The 9,413-nt window shown below is 57.8% G+C and overlaps 1 long non-coding RNA gene and 3 other non-coding genes across 4 annotated transcripts; all 4 read left to right on the top strand.

Annotated features, from left to right (window-relative positions):
- The first annotated feature begins 2,101 nt into the window (after positions 1-2,101).
- On the top strand, positions 2,102-7,565 carry LOC114485753 (uncharacterized). The gene is made up of 3 exons (XR_003679073.1): positions 2,102-2,139; positions 4,669-4,806; positions 7,437-7,565. It is a non-coding gene; the product is annotated as an uncharacterized lncRNA (long non-coding RNA).
- On the top strand, positions 2,355-2,447 carry LOC112063081 (small nucleolar RNA SNORD116). The gene has a single exon (XR_002890912.1). It is a non-coding gene; the product is annotated as a small nucleolar RNA SNORD116 (small nucleolar RNA).
- Positions 5,018-5,110, top strand: LOC112063080 (small nucleolar RNA SNORD116). The gene has a single exon (XR_002890911.1). It is a non-coding gene; the product is annotated as a small nucleolar RNA SNORD116 (small nucleolar RNA).
- A 220-nt stretch (positions 7,566-7,785) lies between the features above and the next one.
- Positions 7,786-7,878, top strand: LOC112063082 (small nucleolar RNA SNORD116). The gene has a single exon (XR_002890913.1). It is a non-coding gene; the product is annotated as a small nucleolar RNA SNORD116 (small nucleolar RNA).
- The last annotated feature ends 1,535 nt before the right edge of the window (positions 7,879-9,413 follow it).

Below are 9,413 nucleotides of genomic sequence, written 5' to 3'. Positions count from 1 at the left end.
TTCTGGTGGCCAAAATGAGCAAGGTTCTCTGGTTGGAGCCTGGAGCCTCAGGCCAGGCCTGTGGCCCTCCCTGTTCTTGCGTTTGGCACGGTGACTTTCTTGACTGCCAAGTGAGGCCGGAGCTGTGGACGGGTGTGGCTCGGGGTGGGCGTCGGCCTAAAGTGGCTGATGGATTAGGCCTCAGTGTTGCCCTTGTCTGCTCCCCTCCTTTAGCTCCCGGCAGAGTGTTGGGGACAAGTGGGTCCTCGTGGGGTGGGGCGAGGGCGGTGCTCCGTTTAAGCCTGCGTGGTTGCTGATGGCCGGGACAGGAATGTAAGGGATGATGAGGACAGGACCTTTGTGATGTCATGAAATAGAATGTCATCATTGGGTGGCAGGTGTCGGCCTCGGCTTCCCGAGGATGTGTCCCGTTCGTGATGGGCTGGCATCAGCTGCCTAAGCAGTGGAGGCTTTGGCAGTTCATGAGGATGCGGTGAGGTAGGTAAATTGTGATCAGCTGCGATCCCGTTGCCGGAGGAATGACTCCCAAAGGGTGTCTTGCGGCACCTAGAGTAGATGGACATGCTGAGGTATTGGTGCCGGCCTCCTCGGAGGAAGGTGAGTTATGCGAGCGTGCGCTTTGGCCGCTTTGTTCCCTCTTCTGGGAATGTGCAGCGCGAAAGTGTTTCTCCCAGAGGGCATGAGGTGGCCGGCCCGTGTGGCACGCGGGCCTTTCAAACAGCCAGAGGTTTATGCGGGCCGGAGGTGGGGGCACCGTTGCGGAGCCCGGTGCACTGCCGTGGACAGCCACTGTGCCCTTTCAGACTTGAAAGTCCCCTCGCGTGACAGAGGTCTTCCATTGAATGTCTGTGTGTGATCCTCGGGGACAGTGGCTTTGTACTCTCTGAGGTCCTCGGTAGTGTCGCTGTGGCAGTGAAGAAGTGCCCGAATGCATGGGGTGTGGTCAGCGTCATCAAAGCAGACATGTATGCGGTCTGTCTTCCTTGGTGTACAGCGTCCCCATGTTCGCATGGCGTCTGTGGCTTCCAGCAAGGTCGAGTCGCCGTGCGGGCAGGAGGTGGGCACGTAGGCCGAGGCTGTCAAGCATTTGAGCGTTGGCTCCGGGTTTAGGGCTGCCAAACGTGCCGGCTGGGAGCTGGCGAGACGTGGCCGGGGAAATGGCCTAGTTTCCGTCAGGGGGTTCCAACCTGGCTCATGGTTGCTAAAGCCCAGCACTTCCCGTGGTGGGCTTTCCCAAGGGTCCACAGAACGTGATTTGTCCTAGTTGGCGAGAAGTGGCACTTGGGCTGAAGTCCGCTAGCCCCTTGTGAGGTGCGGGGCTGCGTCTTGCCTGTAGCCAGCTGAAGGTCAGTGTCAACGCCAACCATGGGAGGTTTCCTTGCTTCCCAAAGTGCTGGGAGTGGCCCCAGGTGGACATCAGATGTGCTCCTAGGTGGCAGGGTCTCCAGGTCCATGTACATGTGACACCCACGGCCGGGAGGCAGGTCTGGACGAATCTTTGTGCTTTGGTCAGAAGGCATGGCTGTGGGAGAGCGGGAGACCGTTGCCTATTTCAACAGCCTCTGGGGGTCAAAGTTCACATGTGGCCTCTTGAAGCTGACAGGGGACTTTCTGCATTCAGTGGGGTGGTCCAAAGCCTCGGTGCTGTGTATAAACTGCGACTTTTACTGTTCAAGGTCACTGCCGAGGGCCTCAAGGATACACAAAGACCAAGACGCGGATTCAGAGGCCCACACAGAAACCCCCAAGCGCGTCATCCCGCGCAGTCACTGTCACGCCCGCGCGCACGCAGGAACACACACATACACCCTCACACACAACGGCCAACGTACGTGCCTAACTTACTGCCGTCGTGCTGTCAGGCAAACATTCAGGTCTTCGTAAGGGATAGAGGTCCTTGTGAAGCATGTTCGGGGCTCCAGCCCAGGGAAATGTTCTCATGAATCACGTTCTAGAGGACCCCGGTGCAAGTCTGACTCCTGAGTGATTTCTGTCCACTTCTCAGGTGCAGTTGATTGGCAAGGCTGGCCGATGGCAAAGAACACAGGACGTTTGCGTGGTCTGACGACTGGAGGTGATGAGGAGAACTGGAACAAGAGGGCTGGGCCATGTTGCCGACCGTGGACGTGGATAACCCAGGTCGGTAGGCATTCACCCACCCCAAGATGTGCCATTGGATGTTAGGTTTTCCTCAGACGGGCCCAGTGGCTGCAAGAGTGGTTTGACTGTTGCTCTTGCTGAGAGGCCTGAGGGCTGTGTATTCCCCACTCTTTTGGAGTACTCCGAGCTCTAGGCTCCCCTGCACAGCCCCGCGGCTTGCGCGGTTGTGTTCTGCAGCGTCCCAGCATGTGATTCGATTGATGATGACACCCTTGTGTGCATACCTTGGAAAATCTGAACAAAATCCGTGAGAACGCTGTACCGTCTCCCCATCAAAAGTGAGGTCCAGGACGTTTCCTCTCTCAGGGGTAGGGGAGAGTGAGGAGTTAGGGCCCGCGTCCCCTGCCGCCATGCATGCAAGCACCACCCAGGGCTCCAGCATTGGAGGGGCTCCCGTCTAAGGGTCAACCGTGTCTGCACATTAGCTGCGTCGTCCATGAATCGCAGGTCCCTGCTGAAAGGCCGGTGAGGGATTGCGAGGCAGCTAGCTCCCCTTCTGGTCTTCAGAGTCGGAGTGTGTGCTGTTCTAGGCCCAGTGAGCTTGCAGCTTGGATAGGTGTGTTTTGTCCAGGATCACACTTTGTGCATGCCGCTTCTGGGTTTGAGTCCAGAAGCCGAAAAGAGCAAGCTTCCTTTGTTGCAGCCTGGAGCCTCAGGCCAGGCCTGTGTCCTCCCCTGTTGTTGCGTGTGGCTCGGTGAGGATCTAGAGTGCCCAGTCGGTCTAGGGCAGTGCGTGGCGGTGGGCTCGGGTTCAGCCCCGGCAGAAGGGTGCTGAGGGAGTAGGCTTCGCTGTTGCCCTTGTGAGCTCCTGTACTGCAACAGGCTGCAAGTGGGTCACGGTGCAGTGGGGTGAGGACCGAGGGCCGTATTTAAGCCTGCGTGGTGGCCGATGGACTGGACAGAACGGTAAGGCGTGACGAGGACAGGTCCTGTGTGATGTTGTGGCATGGGCTGGCATCATTTGGTTGCAGGCACTAGCCTCGGCTTCCCAAGGATGTGTCATGTTCGTGATGGGCTGGCATCAGCTGCCTATGGAGGGGATGGCTTTGGCAGTTCACGTGGATGCGGGGAGGTAGGTAACCTGCCTAGAGTTGTGATTCCATTGCCGGACGAATCACGCCCCAAGGGTGTCTTGCGGGACGTAGAGAATGTAGACATCCTGAGGCGTCTTTGCCGGTCTCCTTGGGGGTAGTTGAGTTATGCGAACATGCCCTTTGGCCACTCTGTTCCCTCGTTTGGGAATGTGCAAAGCGAAAGTGTTTCCCCCGGAGGGCATGACGCGGCCGGCCCGTGTGGCAGGCAGGCTTTTAGAACAGCCAGAGGTTTATCTGGAGCAGCCCGTTGGCGGGGCAGAGATGGTGGCACTGTTGCGATGCCAGGTGCGCTGCTGTGGACAGCCACTGTTCCCTTTGAAGCATCCCGGTCCCCTCGCGTGGCACAGGTCTTGCGTTTGAAATCTGTGTGTGGTCCTCGGGGACAGTGCCTTTGATCCCTGTGAGAACCTTAGTAGTGTCGCTGTTGCAGTGCAGAAGTGCCAGGATGCATGGGGTAAGGTCGGTGTCACCAAAGCCGACACGCTTGCGGTCTGTCTTCCCTGGTGTACAGTGTCCCCGTGTTTGCTTCCAGTAGGGTCAAGTTGCCCTGTGAGCAGGAGGAGGGCACACAGGACGAAGCTGTCAAGCATTTGAGCGCTTACTCCGGATTCAGGGCCGCGAACCCTTCTGGCTGGGCGTTGGCGACACTTGGCCGGGAAGGTGGCCTAGTTTCCGCAGTGGGGTTGGAACCTGGGTCATGGCTGCTGAAGCCCACCGCTTCCTGTGGTGGACATTCCCATGGGCCCTCGGAACGTGATTTGGCCTAGTTGGCGAGAATTGTCACTTGGGCTGAATTTGGTTAGCCCCTTCAGAGGTGCCGGGCTGCATCTTGAATGTAGCCAGCTGCACGAAGGTATTGGCCCGCCCATAGGCTGTTTCCTTGCTTCCAGAAGTGCCGGGAGTGGCCCCAAGTGCACATCAGATGTGCTACAAGCTGGCAGGATCTCCCGTGGCCTATGTCAACCGCCCCTGGGGGGTCAAAGTTCACATTCAGCCTCTTGAAGCTTGCAGGGGTCTTTCTCCATTCAATTGGGGGGTCCAACGGCAGGGCGCTGTGTATAAAGTGTGGGTTTTATTGTTCGAGGTCTCAGCAGAGGGCCACAGCGACACACAGAGACCAAGATGCGGATTCAGAGGCACACAGAGAAGCCCAGAAGCGCGCGTCCTCGTGCCCAGTCACAGTCACACACGTTCACACGCGTGAACACACACATACTCCCTCTCACACACCGGCCAACGTACGTGCCTAGCTTCCTGCAGTTGTGCAGCTAGACAAACATTGAGTTCTCGGTAAGGGTAGAGGTCCTTGGGAAGCAGGGTCTGGGCTCATGCCCAGGTAAACATTCGTGTGAATCATGTTCTCTTGGGAACCCGGTCCATTCTGAAGCCTGTGTGATCTATGTCCACTTCTCAGGTGTAGCTGCTGGGCAAGGCTGGCCGTCGGCAAAGACCAGAAGACCTTCGCGTTGTCTGATGACTGGAGGTGCTAAGGAGAACTGGAAAAATGGGGCAGGCGCGTGTTGCTAAGTGTGACCGTGGCTAACTCCGGAAGGTAGGCATTCACCCACCCTGAGATGTGCCATTGGATATGAGGTTTTCCTCAAACGGGCCCAGTGGCTGCCAGAGTGGATTGACTGTTGCTCTTGCTGAGTGGCCTGAGGACTGTAGATTCCCCAGGGTTTTGGAGTACTACGGGGTCATGGCTCCTCTGCAGGCCCCCACGACATGCCCGGTTGTGTTCTGCAGCCTCCCAGCACGTGCTTGGATCGATGATGACACCCTTGTATGCATTCCTTGGAAAATCTGAACAAAATGAGTGAGAACCCTCTACCGTCTCCTCATCGAAACTGAGGTCCAGCACGTTTCCTCTCTCTGGGGGGTAGGGGACCGTGAGGAGGGAGGGCCAGCGTCCCCTGCTGGCATGCATGCAAACACCACCCAGGGCTCCTAATATTAGAGGGGTTCCTGTCTGAGGGTGGACTGTGTGTACCCATAAGCTGGGTCGTCTATGGATATCAGGTCTCTGCTGCAAGGCCATTGGGGCAATGCGAGAGGGCGTGCTCTCCTGCTTGTCTTCAGAGTCGGAGTGTGTGCTGGTGTAGGCCAAGTGAGCTTGCAGCTTGGAAAAGTGTGTTTGGGCCAGGCTCACGCTTCGTGCATGCCGCTTCGGGGTTTAATTCTGGTGGCCAACATGAGCAAGGTTCTCTGGTTGGAGCCTGGTGCCTCAGGCCAGGCCTGTGGCCCTCCCTGTTCTTGCGTTTGGCACGGTGACTTTCTTGACTGCCAAGTGAGGCCGGAGCTGTGGACGGGTGTGGCTCGGGGTGGGCGTCGGCCTAAAGTGGCTGATGGATTAGGCCTCAGTGTTGCCCTTGTCTGCTCCCCTCCTTTAGCTCCCGGCAGAGTGTTGGGGACAAGTGGGTCCTCGTGGGGTGGGGCGAGGGCGGTGCTCCGTTTAAGCCTGCGTGGTTGCTGATGGCCGGGACAGGAATGTAAGGGATGATGAGGACAGGACCTTTGTGATGTCATGAAATAGAATGTCATCATTGGGTGGCAGGTGTCGGCCTCGGCTTCCCGAGGATGTGTCCCGTTCGTGATGGGCTGGCATCAGCTGCCTAAGCAGTGGAGGCTTTGGCAGTTCATGAGGATGCGGTGAGGTAGGTAAATTGTGATCAGCTGCGATCCCGTTGCCGGAGGAATGACTCCCAAAGGGTGTCTTGCGGCACCTAGAGTAGATGGACATGCTGAGGTATTGGTGCCGGCCTCCTCGGAGGAAGGTGAGTTATGCGAGCGTGCGCTTTGGCCGCTTTGTTCCCTCTTCTGGGAATGTGCAGCGCGAAAGTGTTTCTCCCAGAGGGCATGAGGTGGCCGGCCCGTGTGGCACGCGGGCCTTTCAAACAGCCAGAGGTTTATGCGGGCCGGAGGTGGGGGCACCGTTGCGGAGCCCGGTGCACTGCCGTGGACAGCCACTGTGCCCTTTCAGACTTGAAAGTCCCCTCGCGTGACAGAGGTCTTCCATTGAATGTCTGTGTGTGATCCTCGGGGACAGTGGCTTTGTACTCTCTGAGGTCCTCGGTAGTGTCGCTGTGGCAGTGAAGAAGTGCCCGAATGCATGGGGTGTGGTCAGCGTCATCAAAGCAGACATGTATGCGGTCTGTCTTCCTTGGTGTACAGCGTCCCCATGTTCGCATGGCGTCTGTGGCTTCCAGCAAGGTCGAGTCGCCGTGCGGGCAGGAGGTGGGCACGTAGGCCGAGGCTGTCAAGCATTTGAGCGTTGGCTCCGGGTTTAGGGCTGCCAAACGTGCCGGCTGGGAGCTGGCGAGACGTGGCCGGGGAAATGGCCTAGTTTCCGTCAGGGGGTTCCAACCTGGCTCATGGTTGCTAAAGCCCAGCACTTCCCGTGGTGGGCTTTCCCAAGGGTCCACAGAACGTGATTTGTCCTAGTTGGCGAGAAGTGGCACTTGGGCTGAAGTCCGCTAGCCCCTTGTGAGGTGCGGGGCTGCGTCTTGCCTGTAGCCAGCTGAAGGTCAGTGTCAACGCCAACCATGGGAGGTTTCCTTGCTTCCCAAAGTGCTGGGAGTGGCCCCAGGTGGACATCAGATGTGCTCCTAGGTGGCAGGGTCTCCAGGTCCATGTACATGTGACACCCACGGCCGGGAGGCAGGTCTGGACGAATCTTTGTGCTTTGGTCAGAAGGCATGGCTGTGGGAGAGCGGGAGACCGTTGCCTATTTCAACAGCCTCTGGGGGTCAAAGTTCACATGTGGCCTCTTGAAGCTGACAGGGGACTTTCTGCATTCAGTGGGGTGGTCCAAAGCCTCGGTGCTGTGTATAAACTGCGACTTTTACTGTTCAAGGTCACTGCCGAGGGCCTCAAGGATACACAAAGACCAAGACGCGGATTCAGAGGCCCACACAGAAACCCCCAAGCGCGTCATCCCGCGCAGTCACTGTCACGCCCGCGCGCACGCAGGAACACACACATACACCCTCACACACAACGGCCAACGTACGTGCCTAACTTACTGCCGTCGTGCTGTCAGGCAAACATTCAGGTCTTCGTAAGGGATAGAGGTCCTTGTGAAGCATGTTCGGGGCTCCAGCCCAGGGAAATGTTCTCATGAATCACGTTCTAGAGGACCCCGGTGCAAGTCTGACTCCTGAGTGATTTCTGTCCACTTCTCAGGTGCAGTTGATTGGCAAGGCTGGCCGATGGCAAAGAACACAGGACGTTTGCGTGGTCTGACGACTGGAGGTGATGAGGAGAACTGGAACAAGAGAGCTGGGCCATGTTGCCGACCGTGGACGTGGATAACCCAGGTCGGTAGGCATTCAGCCACCCCAAGATGTGCCATTGGATGTTAGGTTTTCCTCAGACGGGCCCAGTGGCTGCAAGAGTGGTTTGACTGTTGCTCTTGCTGAGAGGCCTGAGGGCTGTGTATTCCCCACTCTTTTGGAGTACTCCGAGCTCTAGGCTCCCCTGCACAGCCCCGCGGCCTGCCCGGTTGTGTTCTGCAGCGTCCCAGCATGTGCTTCGATCGATGATGACACCCTTGTGTGCATACCTTGGAAAATCTGAGCAAAATCAGTGAGAAGGCTGTACCGTCTCCCCATCAAAAGTGAGGTCCAGGACGTTTCCTCTCTCAGGGGTAGGGGAGAGTGAGGAGTTAGGGCCCGCGTCCCCTGCCGCCATGCATGCAAGCACGACCCAGTGCTCCAGCATTGGAGGGGCTCCCGTCTAAGGGTCAACCGTGTCTGCACATTAGCTGCGTCGTCCATGAATCGCAGGTCCCTGCTGAAAGGCCGGTGAGGGATTGCGAGGCAGCTAGGTCCCCTTCTGGTCTTCAGAGTCGGAGTGTGTGCTGTTCTAGGCCCAGTGAGCTTGCAGCTTGGGTAGGTGTGTTTTGTCCAGGATCACACTTTGTGCATGCCGCTTCTGGGTTTGAGTCCAGAAGCCGAAAAGAGCAAGCTTCCTTTGTTGCAGCCTGGAGCCTCAGGCCTGGCCTGTGTCCTTCCCTGTTGTTGCGTGTGGCGCGGTGGGGATCTAGAGTGCCCGGTCGGTCTAGGGCAGTGCGTGGCGGTGGGCTCGGGTTCAGCCCCTGCAGAAGGGTGCTGAGGGAGTAGGCTTCGCTGTTGCCCTTGTGTGCTCCTGTACTGCAGCTCCCGGCACAGTGTTGGCTGCAAGTGGGTCACGGTGCAGTGGGTTGAGGACCGAGGGCCGTATTTAAGCCTGCGTGGTGGCCGATGGACTGGACAGAAAGGTAAGGCGTGATGAGGACAGGTCCTGTGTGATGTTGTGGCATGGGCTGGCATCATTTGGTGCAGGCACTAGCCTCGGCTTCCCAAGGATGTGTCATGTTCATGATGGGCTGGCATCAGTTTCCTATGGAGGGGATGGCTTTGGCAGTTCACGTGGATGCGGGGAGGCAGGTAACCTGCCTAGAGTTGTGATTCCATTGGCGGAGGAATGACGCCCCAAGGGTGTCTTACGGGAGGTAGAGAAGATAGACATCCTGAGGAGCCTCGGCTTCCCAAGGATGTGTCATGTTCGTGATGGGCTGGCATCAGCTGCCTATGGAGGGGATGGCTTTGGCAGTTCATGTGGATGCGGGGAGGTAGGTAACCTGCCTAGAGTTGTGATTCTATTGCCGGACGAATGACGCCCCAAGGGTGTCTTGCGGGACGTAGAGAATGTAGACATCCTGAGGCGTCTTTGCCGGTCTCCTTGGGGGTAGTTGAGTTATGCGAACATGCCCTTTGGCCACTCTGTTCCCTCGTTTGGGAATGTGCAAAGCGAAAGTGTTTCTCCCGGAGGGCATGACGCGGCCGGCCCGTGTGGCAGGCAGGCTTTTAGAACAGCCAGAGGTTTATCTGGAGCAGTCCGTTGGCGGGGCAGAGATGGTGGCACTGTTGCGATGCCAGGTGCGCTGCTGTGGACAGCCACTCTTCCCTCTGAAGCTTCCCGGTCCCCTTGCGTGGCACAGGTCTTGCGTTTGAAATCTGTGTGTGGTCCTCGGGGACAGTGCCTTTGATCTCTGTGAGATCCTTAGTAGTGTCGCTGTGGCAGTGCAGAAGTGCCAGGATGCATGGGGTAAGGTCGGTGTCATCAAGGCCGACACGCTTGCGTTCTGTCTTCCCTGGTGTACAGTGTCCCCGTGTTTGC

Source organism: Physeter macrocephalus, unplaced genomic scaffold (assembly GCF_002837175.3).
Source record: "Physeter macrocephalus isolate SW-GA unplaced genomic scaffold, ASM283717v5 random_2993, whole genome shotgun sequence".
NCBI lineage: Eukaryota > Metazoa > Chordata > Mammalia > Artiodactyla > Physeteridae > Physeter > Physeter macrocephalus.
Note: the sequence above shows the minus strand (reverse complement) of the source record. Positions and strands in the feature narration are given on the sequence as shown.